The following is a 23,286-nucleotide window of genomic DNA, read 5'->3' on the forward strand; positions in this document are numbered from 1 at the left end:
TACGGAGGCTGCGAAATCGCAGGAGAAGATGTCGAAGTTTTCGATCGGCGTTAGGCGGAGGAGTGTGGTGGTGATTTGAAAACAACGGTTGGGTTTCGGTGAGTGTTGGGTGTCGTTGGTTGTTGGCGTCGATTGTGGACGAGACAAGGTTCAGGTGTTGAGGAGGCACGGCGACGACGAAGATTCGCCGGTGAGTGCACGCTGATGGGTGAGGCGGCGTTGCTGCGAGAGGAGGACAGAGGCTGGCGGAAGGGAGTGGCGGTGCAGAAAGAAGAAAGGACGGTGTTGGAAGGGAGGTTAGCAGGTTGGAGTGATGCCAGAGTCCGACCAGGGGCGGCGGCTCTGTCGCGTGGCCTGGTGGTTGTATTTAGAGAGAGGTATGTGGGTTTCGGAGGAAGCGAGAACAAGGGAGGGGGTTAACAATGGTTCCGACAGCGGAGTTCCCGGGCAACGGTGGATGCCGGGAATATTTTAGAAAAAGAAAAAAATATAAATATTGATTATATTTTTATTAATTCTATTATTGTTATTGTTATTCGATGATAACAATAATCTTAGTAATGTTAATAAAATCGATATGTATTTTTGTGTGGTTATATTATGTGCACGTGTAGTATTATTAGTACTATACTACGTGATGGTTAGTGTAATCCGGTCCGGACTCTAAGTTGTTTATGTATTACGACCATATTTATATGAATAAATTAAACTCCAGGGACTATAACTGTTTTAGTCTGAAGATCATTTCAAGTCCCAATTTTATTTATTCATAATAAAAGTCATGATTATTGATGTTTGAAATCCGGAAATGATTGCAAATATATTGAACTGTCTTTTATAAATGCATTCTCTCATCACTATTCATTTGATTAAATCGTATGTTTAGTTATAACATTGGTGTAATGATAGTCACGATTTTTCGGACCATTGATGAAAGGCATATGTTAAGCCTATTTGTAATTAAGAGGAACCAACTCAACTCTGATAAGAAAGCAAGTAAATAGCAAGTACTGTTATCCGGAATCCGTACGAAGAACGTCAAATGATTTATTGAAGATTTTATGTCAGAAGAATTTCAGAATGCTGCTGCAAACCACTGGAAGAAGTTCATTAATATGATCAAGCCTCAGTGTACAAATAATCTTTTGTAGCACGTCCAGAAGATCAGATGGTATAAAGTTTAAATACTTTATTTATTCAGAAGATTCCATATTGTGTCAACAAATGAAGATGAACTAAGAAGACGAAGAATCGACTAACAAGCCACTGCCTAATTGTTTAATTGACAAGGAATATTTAATTCAGCTAGTTACAGATGAACCAGACAGTACATTTGTGTATCAGCTCATCCGGTTAAATATTCTGAGTCAAGAGAAGGTGGTCGTTCAATCAAGTCGAAGATCATAATTATTTAAAGAAGACTGAAGACTCTGCTGAAGAAGGAAAAGGATAATTAATTATCTAATTAATTATTTCACTTCTCAAAATAATTATATTGGATGTGTAATTTATTTATTAAATTAATTCTATCTCGAATTAATTTAATTTATGAATCTATGCTTTTAAAATAATTAAGTGAATATTAATTGGTTAATTAATTAAAGGGAAAATGGATTGTCTACTTGAAATACACAAGGAAAGACAATCTATTTGATTGTCTAGTTGAAAAACAAGAAGGAAAGACAATCTAATTGATTGTCTAAGTGTTAAAACACAAGGAAAGACAATACAAGGCATTGTCTTGCTAAAACAAGCAAGGTAAGACAATCCATTGGATTGTCTTGCTGTTTTAAGCAAGGTAAGACAATCCAAAGGATTGTCTTACCGACTGTTGCCTTCTCACAACACGGCAAGACAATCTCCTAGATTGTCTTACCGCATTTCTTCCCCCTCCTTGACACGGGAAGACAATCCTTGTGATTGTCTTACCGATTGATGCATTGTCTTGCCTTGGTAGCTTGCAAGACAATCCTTGTGATTGTCTTGCCGATTGTAGAACAGTAAGACAATCTCCCAGATTGTCTTACCGCACTTCTCAATTGTCTTACCGACCCCTAGATTGTCTTGCCCACGGATTTCATTGTCTTACTAGTTGTAGACAATTAATTTAATTGTCTTACAAGGTCTAAAATAGCAAGACAAAGTGCCAAATTGTCTTAGCAAGCTAGGGATTGTCTTTGCCACCATTGTCTTACTAGTTCAAGGGTTTTGCCTATAAATATGGCTCTCCCTCATTCATTTGTTCTTGTTCAAAGTATTGTAAAGCTTTCAAGTTGTGCTAAACTTGCTATTCGTTAAATCCGCAGTTTACTGTGCTTTGATCATTCGGTTGTTTTGTTCCACCGAGTTAGAATACTTTCTGTCAAATTTATTCTACGAACTAGTGGACATTAAAACGAACCATATTAATTATATAACGACTTAAAACATTGTTATATTAATTAATTTTAATCTGATTAACAAGTTACATTCCAATCAGATTTATTCCGCCGCGATTATTTTGTGACGATTGTATTCAACCCCCCCCCCTTCTACAATCGTATCTGGACCTAACAATTGGCATCAGAGCGGTTGATACCATTTTACCGTATCAGATCCTATACACACTCTGTAACGTCCAAATATTTTTTATTCGAATTAATTTTATTCCAAAAATTAATTTTGATTAAAAATATTTTTCTTTCAAAAATCCAAATCTCTTCCAAACACTATTCACATTAAATCCAAATATTTTTTAATTCGAATTAATTTTTTTAAAAAAAAAAATTAATTTTGATTTAAAATATTTTTCTTTCAAAATTCCAAATCTCTTCCAAACACTATTCACTTCAAATTTAAATATTTTTAATTCGAATTAATTTTTTTTTAAAAAAATTAATTTTGATTTAAAATATTTTTCTTTCAAAAATCCATTTCTCATCCAAACACTATTCACTTTAAATCCTTAAAAATGAGTACCCAAAAGATTAGTAGCATTAAAATCCCACCGTTCAGCCAAGAACACTTTGGCCTATGGAAAAGGCACATGTTCCTATTCCTCCGAACAGCAAACAGAAAATACATCGGGATTTTGGACAAAGGTGTTACTACTCCGATGAATGTCATATTAGCACACGAAGAAGATGGTGTGTTAATACCTCATCAGGTCATTCCGAAAGAACTTTCTGAGTACACAGATGAAGAGAGTGAACAGATGAACTTAGATGACGCTCTTCAACTAATTTTGGTTGAATCTCTAAATCCAGTGATGTACAATGCTGTTGTAAATTGTACGAACGCCAAGCAAATCTGGGATACATTAGAGATTATCAATGAAGGCTCAGAGGAAGTTAGGGAAAACAAGAAAGAGATACTGATGGCTCAGTATGAACAATTTGGTTCCAATCCCGGAGAAGGGATTTCAGAAGTATTTATCAGACTTAATATGACAAGAAAGAGGTCAACATGAAGTTTCTTTTGACACTTCCCGAACATCTGGAACACAGAATCACTGCCATCAGGGAAAGCAGAGATCTGAATGAGATTTCTCTGGAAAGACTCTACGGAGTTTTGAAAACTTATGAACTGGAGCAAGTTCAGAGTAAACAGAGATATGGCTGGGGTAAAACACAGAACCATTCGAGAGCTCTAGTTGTTGAGTCACCTGCACCGGAAGAAAAGAAGGATGTTGTTGTTCCTTCTAAAACCACTCAGGAATTTGTTGTACCTGAGATGGGTCAGACTGCCTCTTCTAGTGGTGACGAAGAGTTCTATACAATGGAAGAGCTAGAACAATTAGAAGATCAATCTCTATCACTGTTTGCCAAGAAATTTGGAAACATGAGATTCAAGAAGAACCCCTCCTACAAGTACAAACCTACTGTGAACAGGTTTCAGAAAGGAGGTTATTCATCTTCTACGAGCAAAGGAGGATACAAGACTGGGATGGTGGATAGAAGCAAGTTTAAATGTTTCAACTGTGGTGAACCGGGACACTTTGCAACTGAATGCAAACAGCCCAAGGTTCAAGGAAAGAGAAAGGATTCGTACGACGAGCTGAAGCAGAAGTATGATGCACTAGTGAGAAAGCATCAGGGCACTTCTGGAAGTCAAAGTTTCAAGAGCAAGTCTTATCTGGCAGAAGGGAAAAGCTGGGATGATACAGACAGTGATGAAGAAGAGCAGATAGGGAATGTTGCTCTCATGGCTAATGCTGGATCATCTTCACCTCCTCCTGCTGGAAGCTTTCAGGTAGATCCTACATGCCCTAAACTTTTTATGCAATTAGGACTTGAAAGAGATGATGCTATTAAAAAGATGAAAGCTGCCAATCTTAAAATTGATACTTTAGTCTTAGAAATTCATGCTTATAAGATGAATGAGATGAAAGTATTAAAACCTAAAATAGAACAATTGACTATGGATTTAGGATTACAATGTGCTAAAGTCAAAGTTCTAGAGAAAGGTGAGATTGCTTTAAGACTTCAGCTAGACGAAGAGAAAGTGAAGTGTAAAGCCTTTAAGGATGCCTCCACTATAGTCAAAGAACTTAATGATAAACAAGAGATCAAGAGAACTGTTGGAATAGGTTTTGACTATAACAAATCTGTAGGTAAGGCTAGTAACATTACTCCTTTTAAAAAGAGTGCTGAGGAGAGAGGGATTCCTTTTGTTTTGAAAGATTCCCCTAAACCTTTGTTTAAAACCTCAGTAGCTGAACCTCTTTTAGAGACTCCTGTTGTCATTAGATATGAACTCAAACAGGAAGACCTTAAATTGAAAGAGAGTAATGAGAAAAGAGATGAGATCCTGACATCACTAAAACCAATCAAAGTGAAAGGCAATGTTAGGTTGCCTAAAGCTGGTTTAGGTGTCAACTCTGAGAGAACTAAATTCAACAAGCCTAATAACTTTGTGAATAGTAAGAACAGAGACAATAGATGTCATTCTACTGAGAACTTTAAATCTGTTAACAAGGTTAGAGTAGAATCTATTGATGTTCCTGCTACTATGACTGATATGCCTGTTGCTCCTATTTTTGATGCATGTCATAAATGTTGTGGTGTTGATAACTGTATGCTTTGTGCTTTCAATACTATGTCTGCTTATTTTAGAAATTTGCATGCTAAAAATAAAAACACATCACCTAGACAACACACAAACAATAAGCATGCTAGATCAAAGACTGCTAGTCCTACTCGTGTTAGGAAGGAGACTTATGTTCCAAAGCCTAAAACCAAGGTTTATAAGGCTGTTGTTAAGGAAGTAAGTTCAGTCAAGAGTGAGCCAAATATCAGTCCAAGAGGCTCTGTTGTTACACCTGATAGAAATCAGTTCTTTAAGTTTGCTGGACCCAATCAAGTGTGGGTCCCAAAGAATGTTTAATCAAGTTGTCTTTTGCAGGGTGCCAGTGGAATTGTTCGTGTTACCTGGGTGCTTGACAGTGGAGCGTCAATGCACATGACTGGCAATAAATCCCTGCTGGAAGACATAAGAGAAGGAGCTGGCCCTACAGTCAGTTTTGCTGATAATAGCAAAGGTCGTACTGTGGGATATGGCAAGTACAAAATTGGAAGAATCATCATAGAGGATGTTGCTTTAGTTGAAGGACTTCAACATAATCTCCTGAGTGTCAGTCAATTTTGTGACAAGGGATATTATGTTCACTTTGAAAAGGAGATATGTATCATCAAACATATCAAGGATAAGCGTCCTTCACTATGTGGCGTAAGGAAAGGCAATATATACGTAGCTGATTTGTCTTCAGGACCAGGAAACGAAGTTCACTGTTTCTACGCTAAAGCGTCTACTGAAGATAGTTGGTTATGGCATAAGAAACTCTCACACCTCAACTTCAAAACCATGAACTCTCTAGTCAAGAGAGATCTAGTGAGAGGTTTGCCTTCCCTGGAATTCTCAACTGATGATCTCTGTGAAGCTTGTCAGAAAGGAAAAGCGAAGAGAGCATCTCACAAAGGCAAGACCATCAATACCATTACAGATCCACTTCATTTACTGCATATGGATTTGTTTGGCCCCGTAAATGTTGCATCAATTGATGGAGGAAGATATGCCTTGGTTATTGTGGATGACTTCTCGAAATTTACTTGGGTTTACTTCCTTACTTCTAAGGATGAAACTCCGTTGACAGTGATTGATCATATAAAGTTAGTTGAATTGGATAAAGGTGTGCCAGTCAAAGCTGTAAGGTCAGATAATGGCACAGAATTCAAGAATCAAACTCTAATCAACTTTTACTCTGAAAAGGGAATTAGAAGGCAGTATTCAGCTCCAAGGACTCCTCAGCAGAATGGAGTCGTCGAAAGAAAGAATCGTACATTGATTGAAGCTGCAAGGACTATGATTGCTGAAGCAAAACTTCCTCTGTACTTTTGGGCTGAAGCTGTGTCTACTGCCTGCTATACCCAGAATAGAACTTTGATCAACAAGGATCATATGAAAACTCCATTTCATCTGTATAACAACAAGAAACCTTATGTCAAACATCTTCATGTCTTTGGAGCCAAGTGTTATGTTCTCAAGGATGGTGAAGAGAACTTGAACAAGTTTGAACCAAAGGCATCTGAAGCAATTTTTGTTGGTTATACTAATAATGCTTATAGAGTTTTTGTAATTGATACTCTGTCAGTGAAAGTTAGTGTCAATGTAACATTTGATGACACTAAACTACCAAGTTTACAATCTGCTGATCCATCTGAGTCTCTGAAGTTTGACAACTATCCAGATTCTGATTCAGATGATGATGTGCCACCTGAGGTTGCAACAGGTGATGTCATCAATAATGATAATGATCCAGACAATGGTGGAGGAAATGGCAATAATGCTGGAGATTCCACTGATGCTAGTGGTGGATCATCAAGTCAACCTGGCAACAACTCAGGGGGAGCTGGTGGATCAACTAGTCATACACATCAGCTTACTGACAATACAGCTGAATCATCCAGGACACAACTTCCAAGGGAAAGGATTTGGAGCAGAGATCATCCCTTTGATCTTATAATTGGTGATCCTGATGTTGGTGTAAGAACTAGAAGTGCTACGACAAATGAATGTCTATTCTCTGGTTTTCTATCACAATTAGAACCAAAGAAAATAGATGAAGCACTTGCTGATCCTGATTGGGTTCTTGCCATGCAAGAAGAACTCAATCAATTTGAGAGACAAGAAGTCTGGGCCCTGGTTCCAAGACCAAAAGGAAAGTCTACAATTGGAGCTAGATGGGTCTTCCGTAACAAGTTAGATGGTGATGGCATTGTTGTAAGAAACAAAGCCAGACTGGTCGCAAAAGGTTATTCTCAAGAAGAAGGAATTGATTACGATGAAACCTATGCTCCAGTTGCTCGTCTTGAAGCCATTAGAATATTCCTTGCATTTGCTGCACACTCCAACTTCAAAGTTTATCAGATGGATGTGAAGAGTGCATTTCTGAATGGAAAGCTAGAAGAAGAAGTATACCTGGAACAGCCCCCTGGCTTTGAAAATTCAGAATTTGCTGATTTTGTTTACTTCTTATTCAAAGCTGTCTATGGGCTCAAGCAGTCACCAAGGACATGGTATGACACTCTCTCTGAGTTTTTAATTGAAAACAATTTCACTAGAGGTGTCATAGACAAAACTCTCTTTTACAAATTGCATGATAATAATATGATATTTGTTCAAATATATGTTGATGATATTATATTTGGTTCTACTAACGATAACTTGTGCAAGAGGTTTGCTAAGTTAATGCAGAGCAATTATGAAATGAGTATGATGGGTGAGCTGTCCTACTTTCTTGGTCTTCAAGTAAGCCAAAAGGAAGATGGCATCTTCATTTGCCATTCAAAGTATGTCAGAGATCTTCTGCGAAAGTACAATCTAGAAGACTCTTCTCCGGCAAAGACACCCATGGCCACTGCCACAAAGCTTGACCAGGATAAATCTGGTAAGAAAGTTGATATCTCAAGCTATCGAGGTATGATTGGCTCTTTACTCTATCTCACTGCTAGTAGACCAGATATTATGTTTGCAACATGTTTGTGTGCTAGGTTCCAAGCTGATCCTAAAGAATCACATCTTATAGCCGTCAAAAGAATCTTTAGATATCTTAAGGGTACACCTGGTTTAGGTATTTGGTACCCTAAGAATACTGGTTTTGACTTAACCGGCTATACAGATTCTGATTATGCAGGATGCAGGATTGATAGGAAAAGTACGTCTGGAAGCTGTCAATTTCTAGGACGTCGGTTGGTTTCCTGGTACAGCAAGAAGCAGCATTCAGTGTCTACTTCTACTGCTGAAGCTGAGTACATAGCTGCTGGAAGCTGCTGTGCACAGATACTGTGGATCAGAAACCAATTGAATGATTATGGGATTTCTGTCGACAAAATTCCAATATTTTGTGACAACACAAGTGCCATAGCCATTTCCAACAATCCGGTTCAACATTCAAGAACCAAGCACATAGATATCAGGTATCATTTTATTCGAGAACATGTCATGAATGGTACGGTGGTGTTACATTTTGTGCCCACGGCTGATCAAATCGCTGACATCTTCACTAAACCACTTGATGAATCCACTTTCTCTAAGTTGGTTTGTGAGCTAGGGATGTTAAATATGACATGATTCTCATTGTATATATTTTTAATATGCTTTATATATTTTTATATAATTTTGTGAATTTTCTATGTATTTATAGGTATTTATTAGATTTTATATGATTGTCTGTATATTATTTGATGATTATCTGTGTAATTATGCATGTCTATATGTTTACCTGTAGTTTTCTAAATGCCTGATTACTTCCCTGTATTATTCTCTAAGCATTTAGATAATTATTTGTATCTATTTTGTATTTTTCAAAATTAATTAAGCATAAATATTTGAATTTAAGTTAATTCATTTTCATGAATTAAAGTTAAGTTCATAAATATTTATATTTAATTAAAGTTGAATTTTACAAAATATTTGTGTATTATATAATATTGTTTTTATATTAGATTTTTGATTTAATGTGTAAAACATTTTATCTTTTAAAATAAATCGAAAATCATATTTTATATATTTATTTTTATTTTAAGTTTGTTGCATGCTTGTAAAGTATTTCTTATTGGTATCTATGTTGCGAAACTAATATTGTGAATATTTATGTGGTTTGTAAATATTCAAATAATTGACGGTTGCAATAACTTTGTCGACCATATCAGGGATAGACATTGGAATTGCTGGTTCTTTATTGAACCAAGTGCCTTCATAGGCATCTGAGGGAAACTTGGACACGTTGCCATCTAAAACGTCCTTGTCTACCCTCCCGGAAGGAACATTTCCGGATCCCCAAAGGGATCTTTCACCCTTGAAGGTGAAAGGCAATCTACTCTGGTAGAGGATTCTTCTAAGGATCAAGTGCCTTAACAGGTATCTGAGGGAAACATAGGTTTCATGCCATTGAAAGGCCTATTGTCTACCCTCCCAGAATCAAACTCTGGATCCTTTAAAGGATTTACTACTCTCTGAAAGTAGTTGGCAACTTGTGGACTATGACTTGGATTTATCCGACGAGTCTAACGAGGACTGGGAATACGAACTCTCATTGCACCACCAATGACCTTCCATGAGGAGGCAAAGGTGATCTTAATTGCAGGTACATCACACTTTGGAAGCTCAGGATTTGTGTGGAGTGAAACACTTACAGAATTTATGAGTGACCCCTTTACCCATAAACTGATAGATATTTTGAGTGTCGAGTGATACACGTGCCGAATGTTTTTGTGAGACACCCACTGTTTACCAAATTTAAACCTTATTGTTCAAAATTGGTATCAAAAATGTTTTATCTACGTGGATGCTTACTATGGTCAGTTTTTCAAAACATGTTAAATGAAAACTTTTCTGATTACACTTTCTGAGAGCACAGTTTTTCAAAACCAATTTACTATGTATGAAAAATTTGCTGATCATTCTTTCTTTAATGATCAGGAGCTGCTTGGCAATGTGCAAGTACATCTGCCGTCAATGGCATCCGGAGGACAATTTGTTCCTCCACTACCTTTGAACCCATCTCAGGGAACATTGGTAGTATATACAGGTACATCTGGAGCTATGAGTGACTCGAGTGATGAAAGGCAAACACCGAGCGATACACATGCACGAGAGGCTAGTGAAACAGCTTTGAGTGTACGTGAGGTGAGTGCACACACTAACACAGCTCTTTTTGAGGAACAGATTGCAAGGTTACAAGCTGAACTTGCAAGAATAATTGCTGAGAATGAAAGGTTAAAAGGTGCACAACTGGTCACCTTAGAGAAGAAAGTAGAGGAGGAGCCATCCAGTACTTACAGGGATGAGCTTAGAGCTGATATCCAGAGTTTAACTGTCGAGATGAGATCCAACCATGAGCTCTATATGTCTAAATTTGATGAAATCGACAGCAAACTGGATCAACTTCTCAGTAACTCCAAGTCTGATGATCCAACCTCCAGAGAGGATCCCTCAACTAAGGGGGAGAATAGAGGCAAGGGAGGAGAAGACAAAGGAAACAGCTCCAATCAAAGCAACAAAGGGAACACTAACACCAATACTTCTGATTCTGCACCTGGCAGAGAAACTGAAAAGTCTAAAGGCAAGCAACCCATGCATCAACAGGAAGACAATTATGATGCCTTTCCTAAGGAAATGGATGATGATGATGTGTTTGATGCCACTTACTGTCAGAATCAAGAAGATGGTGTATTTGATGAAGCTTATCTGTTCCAGACAGAAGAGGAAGCTGTAGATCTTGAACATGAAGAGTTAGTGAAAAAAAATTCAAGATGGAAAATGAAGCTAGGAAGAGAAAGCTCAGGGACTTTCAAAAGCTTCTGGAGGACAAGCTCATTACAGAAGAAGAAATCAAGAAGGAAAAGCAGAAAATCTATGATGCTGCCTGTGTGCAGAAGAATCTTGATATTAAGCACAAAGTTGGTAAGAGTTGGGACATTGCACGGAGAATCATCAATGGACCTCAAAGGGAACCCTTCGACGACAAGAAGTTCATGTCTTTGATCTATGATCTAAGGGAGGTAAACCCTGATGAGGATTTATTTATGCATGCCCTATCTCTTGAACTGTGATACATTACAGTTGCTGTCAGGAACTTGCTAGATGAATGGGAGCTTATCATTTACACCAGGAGGAACGGGACATTCAGACTCTCAGTTGAATTCTTAAAGTCATTTACAGTAACTGAGCTCTGGGTGCTTCGTAACAAAGTTAAAAGAAGCTCTAATTTGAATGAACTCCTTCGAGACAAGCTGATGGAACATGCTGAATTCAATAGTCCTCAGATTGTCAAGAAACCTTATTGTCTGAAGTTCATCAATGACGACGTCATAAATACTGTGTATCTGAATGATGAAGCATTCCCAAAGTATCCTGTGAACCAACTGATTCTTGCATCTACTCTCCTTAGAACCAAGGGATTCGCTTCGAAAGAGAAGGCTGATGCTGATAAAGTTATAGCTGACTACTGTCTTCGGAATGGTATTTCCAAATATACAAGGAAGATGAAGCAAGTCACAAAGACTCAGCCTGCTGACTTTCAGGAGGACCCTGTGGATTTGGAAGTTATGCATCAACTGGCTCTGGCTAACGAAAGGAAGAAACGTGGTGAAGCCACTACTGCAGAAAAGCCATCCAGGGAAGAACCTTCAACTCCTATTCTTCACAGTTCTGATTCTGAAGAAGGAGAAGTTGATCTATAGATTATAGGGTATTGTAATATATGTTCCAAAGGAACACCCCTTTTGTAATCTATCTTTAATGTTTGAATCTGGTAAATGTTTAATGAATACCAGAAACTTTTGCTATTTATCTTTCAATGTTTAATCCTTTGTCTTATCAGTTAGTTGAGTTATCCTCTCGATAATTTGCATGTTATGTTAACAAACAAATAGGGGGAGATTGAAAGGCATATGTTAAGCCTATTTGTAATTAAGAGGAACCAACTCAACTCTGATAAGAAAGCAAGTAAATAGCAAGTACTGTTATCCGGAATCCGTACGAAGAACGTCAAATGATTTATTGAAGATTTTATGTCAGAAGAATTTCAGAATGCTGCTGCAAACCACTGGAAGAAGTTCATTAATATGATCAAGCCTCAGTGTACAAATAATCTTTTGTAGCACGTCCAGAAGATCAGATGGTATAAAGTTTAAATACTTTATTTATTCAGAAGATTCCATATTGTGTCAACAAATGAAGATGAACTAAGAAGACGAAGAATCGACTAACAAGCCACTGCCTAATTGTTTAATTGACAAGGAATATTTAATTCAGCTAGTTACAGATGAACCAGACAGTACATTTGTGTATCAGCTCATCCGGTTAAATATTCTGAGTCAAGAGAAGGTGGTCGTTCAATCAAGTCGAAGATCATAATTATTTAAAGAAGACTGAAGACTCTGCTGAAGAAGGAAAAGGATAATTAATTATCTAATTAATTATTTCACTTCTCAAAATAATTATATTGGATGTGTAATTTATTTATTAAATTAATTCTATCTCGAATTAATTTAATTTATGAATCTATGCATTTAAAATAATTAAGTGAATATTAATTGGTTAATTAATTAAAGGGAAAATGGATTGTCTACTTGAAATACACAAGGAAAGACAATCTATTTGATTGTCTAGTTGAAAAACAAGAAGGAAAGACAATCTAATTGATTGTCTAAGTGTTAAAACACAAGGAAAGACAATACAAGGCATTGTCTTGCTAAAACAAGCAAGGTAAGACAATCCATTGGATTGTCTTGCTGTTTTAAGCAAGGTAAGACAATCCAAAGGATTGTCTTACCGACTGTTGCCTTCTCACAACACGGCAAGACAATCTCCTAGATTGTCTTACCGCATTTCTTCCCCCTCCTTGACACGGGAAGACAATCCTTGTGATTGTCTTACCGATTGATGCATTGTCTTGCCTTGGTAGCTTGCAAGACAATCCTTGTGATTGTCTTGCCGATTGTAGAACAGTAAGACAATCTCCCAGATTGTCTTACCGCACTTCTCAATTGTCTTACCGACCCCTAGATTGTCTTGCCCACGGATTTCATTGTCTTACTAGTTGTAGACAATTAATTTAATTGTCTTACAAGGTCTAAAATAGCAAGACAAAGTGCCAAATTGTCTTAGCAAGCTAGGGATTGTCTTTGCCACCATTGTCTTACTAGTTCAAGGGTTTTGCCTATAAATATGGCTCTCCCTCATTCATTTGTTCTTGTTCAAAGTATTGTAAAGCTTTCAAGTTGTGCTAAACTTGCTATTCGTTAAATCCGCAGTTTACTGTGCTTTGATCATTCGGTTGTTTTGTTCCACCGAGTTAGAATACTTTCTGTCAAATTTATTCTACGAACTAGTGGACATTAAAACGAACCATATTAATTATATAATGACTTAAAACATTGTTATATTAATTAATTTTAATCTGATTAACAAGTTACATTCCAATCAGATTTATTCCGCCGCGATTATTTTGTGACGATTGTATTCAACCCCCCCCTTCTACAATCGTATCTGGACCTAACAATTGATTCAAATATTATATTCGATACTTGGCTCATAATAGCATGAATCGCATATTATATGCAACACTTGATTATGTGATACGTGAATTAGGTGAAAATACCATGATTAGTACAATCGATTGGGTAGTTTATCTTTCGCGAAATGTATGATTACGTCTAGTGAGTTGACCGAGTTGTGGAATCAATATTTTATTTATAGATTCAAGAGTAGGTAGTGACTCCAAGTTCTAAAGCGAGTACCAGTTAAAGTACAGCAAAAGGCAAGTACTTCTATTCCACAACTTTTAATTATTGCCAATGCAATTATTATATTCTGTATTTCGAATCCGAGAATATTATATGCTTGGAATATAATTATTGTTCTGTATTCCATTATAAGATATACCATACAGATACTCAAATAATGATTAAATTCAATGCATTCCAATGATTGAATTCACTACATTCTAGTAATCATTCTACTAGAATCCCTGAATTACTTTCAAGATAGATAATGAAAAACTATTCTATCTAGATATACTCCATACAGTATAAATTTGAGTTCCTAATAAGCAATTAACTAATTATTCTAGTTATGTTGCCATCGATTGTTGGGATTACTCCGGACCATGTGAAATTGTGAGTTTGTTGAATGAGAGAGTTGATTGATTCAACTCCCTAAGAAAAACATTTTTATGGATTGGGTGTTTGCGTAAGAGGCCGGGACGGCGGTCCAGTGAAGGGCTATTTGGGTATTATTGAAATATGATAATACTTTGCTGCCAAAGGCCAATGTGTTGCCTTATATTTGGTACCTGTGAATTAGGACATGCTTCTATGAAGTGTGATCCCGTGCTATCACACGGGCTGATCAGCTGTGATAGTACACCCGTCAGTGGAAGTTTCAATCAAAATTTATGATTTGATTACTTAAGCTAATATTGCTTTTGTTTTCCATTAGATACTATTGTTTCTTATCTCTTTACTTCTAGAAGGATAGCACTCATTAATGCTTTACATTTAAGCATTATATATATATATATATATATATATATATATATATATATATATATATATATTGCTTAGCCTTCTAGTTGCTCATTCTTGCTTTGTTGTTGCTGTGCTAATCTTTCAGCTGGACTTGGTTATGCCGAGAATGCGTCTTCCCGCAAGGAAGAGGGTGCCACTTAACCATCCCCAATTGTTCAGGTTTCATCTTCCCGCACAGGTAGGAAGAACCTAAGGAGTACATAGAACTTTTGTAGTGTGTAATAAAATATGAATTAGTCATAAAACTTATCTAGACTTTGGAGGATTTGTGTAGTTTCCTGTAGAAGTTATTCTAATCTAGTGTGTAGTGTGTAATCACATAATGGTTTTATTTAGTGCTTGTTTCATATCATAAGTTGTGTACGATCCAGTTGCATGTACGGGTCATATTATTGTCTTATAATATTAGCATTTTATTCCGCTGGGCATATTATATTATTGTGAGTCAGGTTGTGACCCCCAAATCGAGACCCCTGATTTGGAGGGCGTCACATCCCCGACGAGGGCTACTCGTCAAAATCCATAACAAGGTCTTCTTTAGTCTTCGTCCTCTACCTCCGAAGGACGATAGCTCATCAGAATACAAGGTAGGTATTCAACAATTAATAGTAGATTCTATCCATACTTAATGGTGTCCCTCTAAGTACAACATTTTCCTTCCTACCCTTTTAATTTTCATATAAATCATTCTTACATAAACAAGCCAAATGTATCGTTCTCCTTCAAACAGGGCGCTCCCTCATTGGAGGTCTTCCTGGGAGGAGTCAGATATATGAGCACTGAGACACCCTCCAAATCCGGGTCATAGACTTGGGGGTCACGCAACAATATAAACCTGTAAACCATAATAATATATGCATTGACCCTAAACATCCACGGATCGCTCCAGGTTATAGTATGAAACAAGCCACAACTTAAGTTATTATATTATAATACGTCAAATCCCAATTCATATCTTACAACTTACACACATAAAACGCAGTGCTTACACACAACGATACTCAAAAGTTTATAATATCAGCAACTCCTAGCAAGGCTTCCCAACACTCATCCTGATACCTTAGCTTGATGGCTAGCCTGTGGGTCCTCGCTAACAGTAGTCTCTTTCTTCACTGGAAAAGAACATAAGGCATCGCAAGAGTGAGCTTACAGCTCAGCAAGTAATATAAACAATAAACTGAAGTTCAACATTTATCCATAAGAATGAAACAAGATATCAAATTTCTTTTTAAAGCAGTGATTAGAATTGGATATTCATATTTTTATTTAAAAACCAAGGTTAGGCTGCTGATCAGTCACGCACTAACCCCGAGCCAGGTACATACCCAGCTCTATCACTGGATCCAAGGCACACATTGGCCTAATGACCACGATTCTGGTCTGACCACGAATCTGGTCCACATTTATAAAACCATCCAATTCTTTAACAATATAATGAAATCAACAATATCTCAATAAATCAGAATCAATCCCATTTGAACAGAAGCAATATTACCAAAACAGAATCATATTCGTCAAATCAGAATCATGATAATTAGTGGTTCAATACATATCAGGATCAAAGGACAATTCAGAAGTAGGTTTAAGTATCCTCACAATATGTTTGAAGAATGTCTTGAGGTTGAAAGAAAGATCAAGTATATGGTGAAGCTATTCTGAGGTTTTGTAGAGAGAACAATGTAAGTGAGAATAGCTTGAGGTTTCAAATGTGTTTAACTTGTAGGAATTTCAAGTGTTAGGGTGTATATGTGTGAACATTCTTCAAAAGAGTAATATAGGTATTTGGTAAGACATTGTATAATTTGGTGAAGAATTGTAGCATATAGGCTTGTACTGTTTGGTCATTCAAGGATGGAAGAATATCAGAGCAAATGATTTGTGTTGTCAAGTCTCAAAGAAATGGGTATAAGTTTAATTGAAATCAAAATCAAGGTTCAGCTCGTAATTCAGGTGTTGAAAGGATTAAATAAGGTTTATCAATAATCAGGATCAATAGCACAATATAGCCACAGATGCATTTCCAAGTTCATCCAGGATAACAACATCATATACAGAAGAGTGACTCATGGAATTTACAGAAGTATAAGTTGAGAATAGAGCACTTGCCTTATTTGGAAGATTTACTTCTCTTTATAGCTTTCACTAAACAGAATCACTCCAATACTACTTGCTTTCCTTTCCTAAGCCTGTCCTTCTCTGATAATCACAATATTCATCTATCAATACTCAATCTCATATCATTCTATTTGTTTCATAATCGAAACAAGTTTCTAGCTACCTTTCGTTTCACTTAAATCCGATAGACGGTTCAAAAGATACTAATAAAACAGGCATACAATGTTTACATAAGCATTTCACATATCAATCAAGTAACACATAGCACATAACACATAAGTTAATTAATAAAATAGCCTTTCAGAAAAGGCTTGGGGTTAAAAATGATTTTTCAGGTATTTATTATGAATTTTTAAACATTTTTCGGAATAAAATCGGGTAAAAGAACCAATTTATACTTAAATAAACGAGTTCGAATACTCATAATAAGGTTCGAAATCATTTGAAATCAATTAACAAACCTTCAATATACTTTAGAATAATTTTCTAAAGCTTGAAACTATTTTTCTGGATTTTTAAAACAATTAAAACAATTAAATCTAATTAATAAATCAATTAAAATCAATTAATAAATAATTAAAACAATTAATCAATTAATATTTAAATTAATTGACTAATTATAATAATTAGTTACTAATTAAAGTTAATTAATAAATTAAATTAGATTTGTTTTTGAATAAAGAAATAATTAAAAACTATTTTTGAAAATAATTAAATGATTTTCGAAATTAAAAGAATTTAAAATAAATCAGTTTTTAAAAGTTTTAAAACTTCAAGGTTTAAACTGCAAGTTTTTGAAACTTAAAGGTTTGAATCGCAAGTTTTAAAACTACAGTGCTAAACTTTCATCATCTTCAAAAGTTCAGGGGATAAACTGTAAAAATTACGGCCGCCGCCCCCGAACCGCCGTCGGTCGCCAGAGGGGGAGTTCCCGGCCTCCGTTGGCGCTCAAAAAGTGCAGATCGGCTCTCCAAGCCACCAGGAATCTATTCATACAATCAATTTGATCAACCAAGCTGTGGTTTGGCCGGAAAATGGCGAAGAAACTCGCCGTCGCCGGCGAGTTTTCTTTCCTTCGATTCCGGCCATCCCGACACCTCACCCTACTTCTGATACCACCAGTCGACTCCTCTACACATCCCCAATCTATTCCACACTTCAATTTACCCTTCTAACTCCAGAATAACAAAACCCCAATTTCCAATTAAAAACATTCAAACGGCTATAAACCCTAATTCCTAATTCGAACAATTAAACTCAATTTTGAACATGTTATTGAACTCCAAATCATGCATATGATATACCAAAATGATCAGGAGAAGATTATCTACAACATGGAAGCATAAAATCACATAAAACACATCAAAATCAAAAAGCCCTAATTTAACCCTAGTTAATTCGAATTTAAAAACCCTAATTACTTCTAACCTGTGAATCTAGAGTGGTTTTTGATGCTTGATATGGATTCTACGCTTTGATATCTTCAATTTAACTCCAAGAACACGAAGAACGATAACTCGGTTTCTCTCGATTCTCGTGTATTGAAATGATAATTATGAAAAATAAAATAATAATTATCCTATTTATAATTACGAATAACTGGCCCCCATTTGGATCATACCGGACATAAAATACACTTCTTAATCATTAAGTATCAATAAAACTGATCCGTTCGGGACCGACTTTGAAGATAAATATTAAATACACACATTACGAGAAACTTATGGGGCTCCGAGCTTTGTCTGGCACGAAGTACGAAAATATAATGTTTGAGTCAAGATAATTTGGGTTGTTAAAATTATCCGGTGTACACAATTATTGATACGATAAATAATAATAAAATATTCATAAAATCGTTCCGAAAATCTTTCACGTAAATCCTTACACCAGATGGGAAAAGTTAAAACACGAAAGTTGTTCAGAATGTCTCAAATAACAAACCGGCGAAACTTTCCCGGAAGCCCCCCGGGGTTTAATTATCGAGTAAACGGGTTTAAAATCAATTTAATAATAATATTTTATAATATACTTAATTAAATCCTTAAATCAAATATCAAATCATATAATAATCCATAATTTGCCAAATGAGTGCCTAAATTCTCCATATTTTGATCTGATCATACAAAAATTATAATTTAACAAGTCATAACATACATAGACGATCATTCAACAAGTCACTTAACATATAATTCACAATTAATTCACATAATATTCACAAAATATTTACATACTGGTATAAATAAACACATGTCGAAATCCCGGATATTACATCCTTCCCCCCTTAAAAGGATTCTGTCCTCAGAATCTACTAAGAAAATAAGTGAGGATATTTCTCACACATATCACTTTCTAACTCCCAAGTTGACTCTTCAACTTTTGGGTTTCTCCACAATACTCTCACTATTTTCACCACTTTATTCCTTAACACTTTCTCCTTCCTATCTAGAATCTCTATTGGATTCTCAACATAAGACAAATCTGCCTGAAGCTCTACTGGCTCATATTCTATCACATGCCTAGAATCTGGATGATACTTCTTAAGCATTGACACATGAAAGACGTTGTGAATATGCTCCATATGTGGGGGTAACGCTAACTCATAAGCCACTTTACCAACGCGCCTCAAGATCTCGAATGGTCCGACGTATCTGGGACTTAGCTTTCCTTTCTTGCCAAATCGGGATAGTCCTTTCCATGGCGAAATCTTCAGTAATACAGGTTCTCCTTCTTCAAATTCCATATCCTTCCTGGCTTGATCCGCGTACTTTCTCTGACGATTCTGTGCTGCAATCAGTCTTCTTTGAATGGTTTCAATCACTTCTTTCGTCTGCTGAACTAGTTCTGGCCCAAGTAATTTACGTTCTCCTACTTCATCCCAACATACGGGTGATCGACATTTACGTCCATATAGAGCTTCATAAGGAGGCATTCCGATGCTTGCATGATAACTGTTGTTGTATGAGAATTCCACTAACGGTAGATGTTCGTCCCAATTGCCTTTAAAGTCGATAGCACAAACACGTAGCATATCCTCGATTGTTTGAATAGTTCTTTCACTCTGACCATCAGTTTGTGGATGATAAGCATTCCTGAAAGCTCTTCCAGAATCTCGAGTTGAATCGTGGATCTCGATCGGATACAATGGAGACTGGAACTCCGTGACGAACGACGATCTCCTTCAGATACATATGGACTAACTTGTCTAATGAGAATCTTTCGTTAATGGGAAGGAAATGAGCTGACTTAGTTAGTCTATCTACAATAACCCATATGGCATCGTGATTTGCCCTCGTTTGAGGTAATCCAACTATAAAATCCATCGCAATATGCTCCCATTTCCATTCTGGAATCTCTAGGGGTTGTAACAATCCACTCGGTCGCTGGTGTTCTGCCTTCACTCTTTGACACGTATAACATTTATTTACCCACTCTGCAATCTCTCTCTTCATATCTGGCCACCAATAATTCTCTTTCAAATCTCTATACATCTTAGTGCTCCCAGGGTGAATTTTATAAGCGGAACTATGTGCTTCACTTAAAACTTCATCCTTTAACTCCTGTACTGGTGGAATCCATATTCTAGAAGAAAATCTTACAATACCTTGCTCGTCTTTCTGGGTGCATAGCTCTTCCCCAACCAAATTATTAACATCCTGTTCCATTACGGTCTCTTGACATTTCCTTATCTTTTCTAGTAACTCTGGTCGAAAAGTCATTGTATATAATCCAGCTTCTGAGGGTTCTCTCACTCTAACTTCCAATTCCAGCCTTTCGAATTCTCTATATATTTCCTTGGGTAACGTCAATACATTCAATCTCTCCTTTCTACTCAAAGCATCTGCCACTACATTTGCTTTTCCGGGGTGATAATTGATAGTGCAATCATAATCCTTTATCAATTCTAACCATCTCCTCTGCCTCATATTAAGCTCTTTCTGCGTAAAGATATACTTTAAACTTTTATGATCCGTGTAGATTTCGTACTTTTCTCCATATAAATAATGTCTCCAAATCTTCAATGCAAACACTATGGCTGCTAACTCTAAATCATGTGTAGGATACTTCTGCTCATGGGGTTTGAGTTGTCTGGATGCATAAGCAATGACTTTGTCATGTTGCATCAACACACAACCCAATCCTTTATGAGAAGCATCACTATAAATTACAAAACTTCCTTGTTCATCTGGAAATGATAACACTGGGGCTGATACTAACCTTTTCTTCAATTCCTGGAAACTTTCTTCACACTTTTCAGTCCACACAAACTTTTCTTCTTTCCGGGTAAGCCTTGTCATTGGTACAGCAATCCTTGAGAAATCTTGAACAAATCTTCTATAATAACCTGCCAAACCCAAGAAACTTCTAACTTCTGTTGGTGTCCTTGGCCTTTCCCAATTCATAATTGCCTCAATCTTGGAGGGATCTACTTTAATTCCTTCTTTACTGCTATATGACCTAGAAATTGAACCTCTTGTAACCAGAATTCACACTTTGAAAACTTAGCATACAGCTTCTCTCTTCTCAATATCTCTAAAGCCATCCTTAGGTGGGTTGCATGATCCTCAGTGGTTTTGGAATAAATCAAAATATCATCTATGAATACAATCACAAATTTATCCAAATATGGTTTAAAGACTCTGTTCATTAAATCCATAAAAGCTGCGGGGGCATTGGTTAATCCAAAGGCCATCACTAAGAACTCATAGTGGCCATATCGGGTTCTAAAAGCTGTTTTAGGTATGTCTTCCTGTTTAATCTTTAGTTGATGGTATCCCGATCTTAAATCAATCTTCGAAAAACATCTCGCTCCCTTCAATTGATCAAACAAATCATCTATACGGGGTAATGGGTATCTATTCTTAATAGTTAACTTATTAAGTTCCCGGTAATCAATACATAGTCTCATACTACCATCCTTCTTCTTCACAAACAACACTGGTGCTCCCCACAGGGATACACTGGGTCTAATCACTCCCTTCTCTAACAAGTCTTGTAACTGGGTTGCCAATTCCTTCATTTCTACCGGTGCCATTCTATATGGGGCTTTAGATACTGGTTCGGTTCCAGGTGCTAAATCTATTGCAAATTCAATTTCTCTATCTGGAGGTAATCCGGGTAACTCATCTGGAAATACATCTGGGAACTCGTTTACTACAGGAATATCTTCAAGCTTCACAAGTTCTCGACTCTGATCAGTTACATATGCTATATAAGCTTCACAACCTTGACGCAACAATCTCTTCGTTTGAATCATAGTCAAAAACTTCTTTACCTGTTTCTGCCCTCGAAATACTATCGTCTTCTCATTCGGTGTTTTTAACATCACCTTTTTATTACGACAATCTATCTGAGCATTATGCTTCGATAACCAATCCATTCCTAAAATAACATCAAACTCTCCCAACTTGAAAGGTATCAAGTCGGCGCAAAACTTATTTCCTAAGATCTCAACTTCACAATTCCTATAAACTTGGCTAACAGGGACACGTTCCTGATTAGCCAACTCTATATTCATAACCTCATTAAGCAATTCTATAGGACAATTCAACTTAGGCACAAAATCTTCAGAAATAAACGATCTAGTAGCTCCAGAATCAATCAAAACCTTGGCACATAAAGAATTCACAGTAAGCGTACCTGCCACCACATCTGCATCCTGGACTGCATCTCTCATAGTCATGTTGTAGGTTCTGGCTTTAGGAACTTCTGGGACTACTGGAGTGGATCCCATAATTCTAAGTGTAGGGTTACTTGGAGCTGGTACCTTGCAATCCTTCACCATGTGTCCTGGTTTTCCACACCTAAAACATGTTATCCCAGCTGCTGGAGTCCTATTGGGTTGGTTCCTTGCTGGTTGATCTCGAATCATTGGGGTCCGTGCTGGTGGGTTCTGACATTCCCTAGAATAGTGTCCCTTCTGATTACACTTATAACACACCACATTCAATCTATTACAGATTCCCCCGTGTCTCTTTCCACATATCTGGCACTCCGGCACTGGAGGCCTTGGTTGATTTCCAATAGCTGGACGGTTACCTTGTCCACTACCACCTACATCTGGCTTCTTAAAAATGGGATTTCTCCCCTGCTGAAATTTCCCTTTCTTCGGGTTGTTAAAGTTCTGAAACCTTGCCTGCTGAAACTGTCCCTCGTGATGCTCTGGTTTACACTTCTTTCCCTCTTTCTCTTTCTGAGACATTTCGCTTTCCGTTTCCGCTATCATTGCCTTCTGCACTACAGCTGCATAAGTATCTAATTCCAATATGGCTAGCTTTCCCCTGATCCATGCTTTTAAACCCTGTTGGAATCTCTTAGCTCTTTTCCTGTCGGTATCTACATAGGTTGAAACAAACCTAGCCAACTCAGCAAACTTTTTCTCATACTCAGCCACTGACATGTCCCCTTGCTTCAATTCTAAAAACTGTAACTCCATTCGATCCTGGAGAAATTGAGGAAAGTATTTCTCCAAAAACAACTCCTTAAACCTATCCCAGGTAACATCCTCTGTCCCTTCCATTGCTCTCACAGACTCCCACCAATAGGTGGCCTCCTCCTTCAGATAATAACTAGCAAACTCAGTCTTCTGCTCATCTCTCACTTT

The sequence above is a fragment of the Daucus carota genome, chromosome 4 (assembly GCF_001625215.2).
Source record: "Daucus carota subsp. sativus chromosome 4, DH1 v3.0, whole genome shotgun sequence".
Classification (NCBI taxonomy): Eukaryota; Viridiplantae; Streptophyta; class Magnoliopsida; order Apiales; family Apiaceae; genus Daucus; species Daucus carota.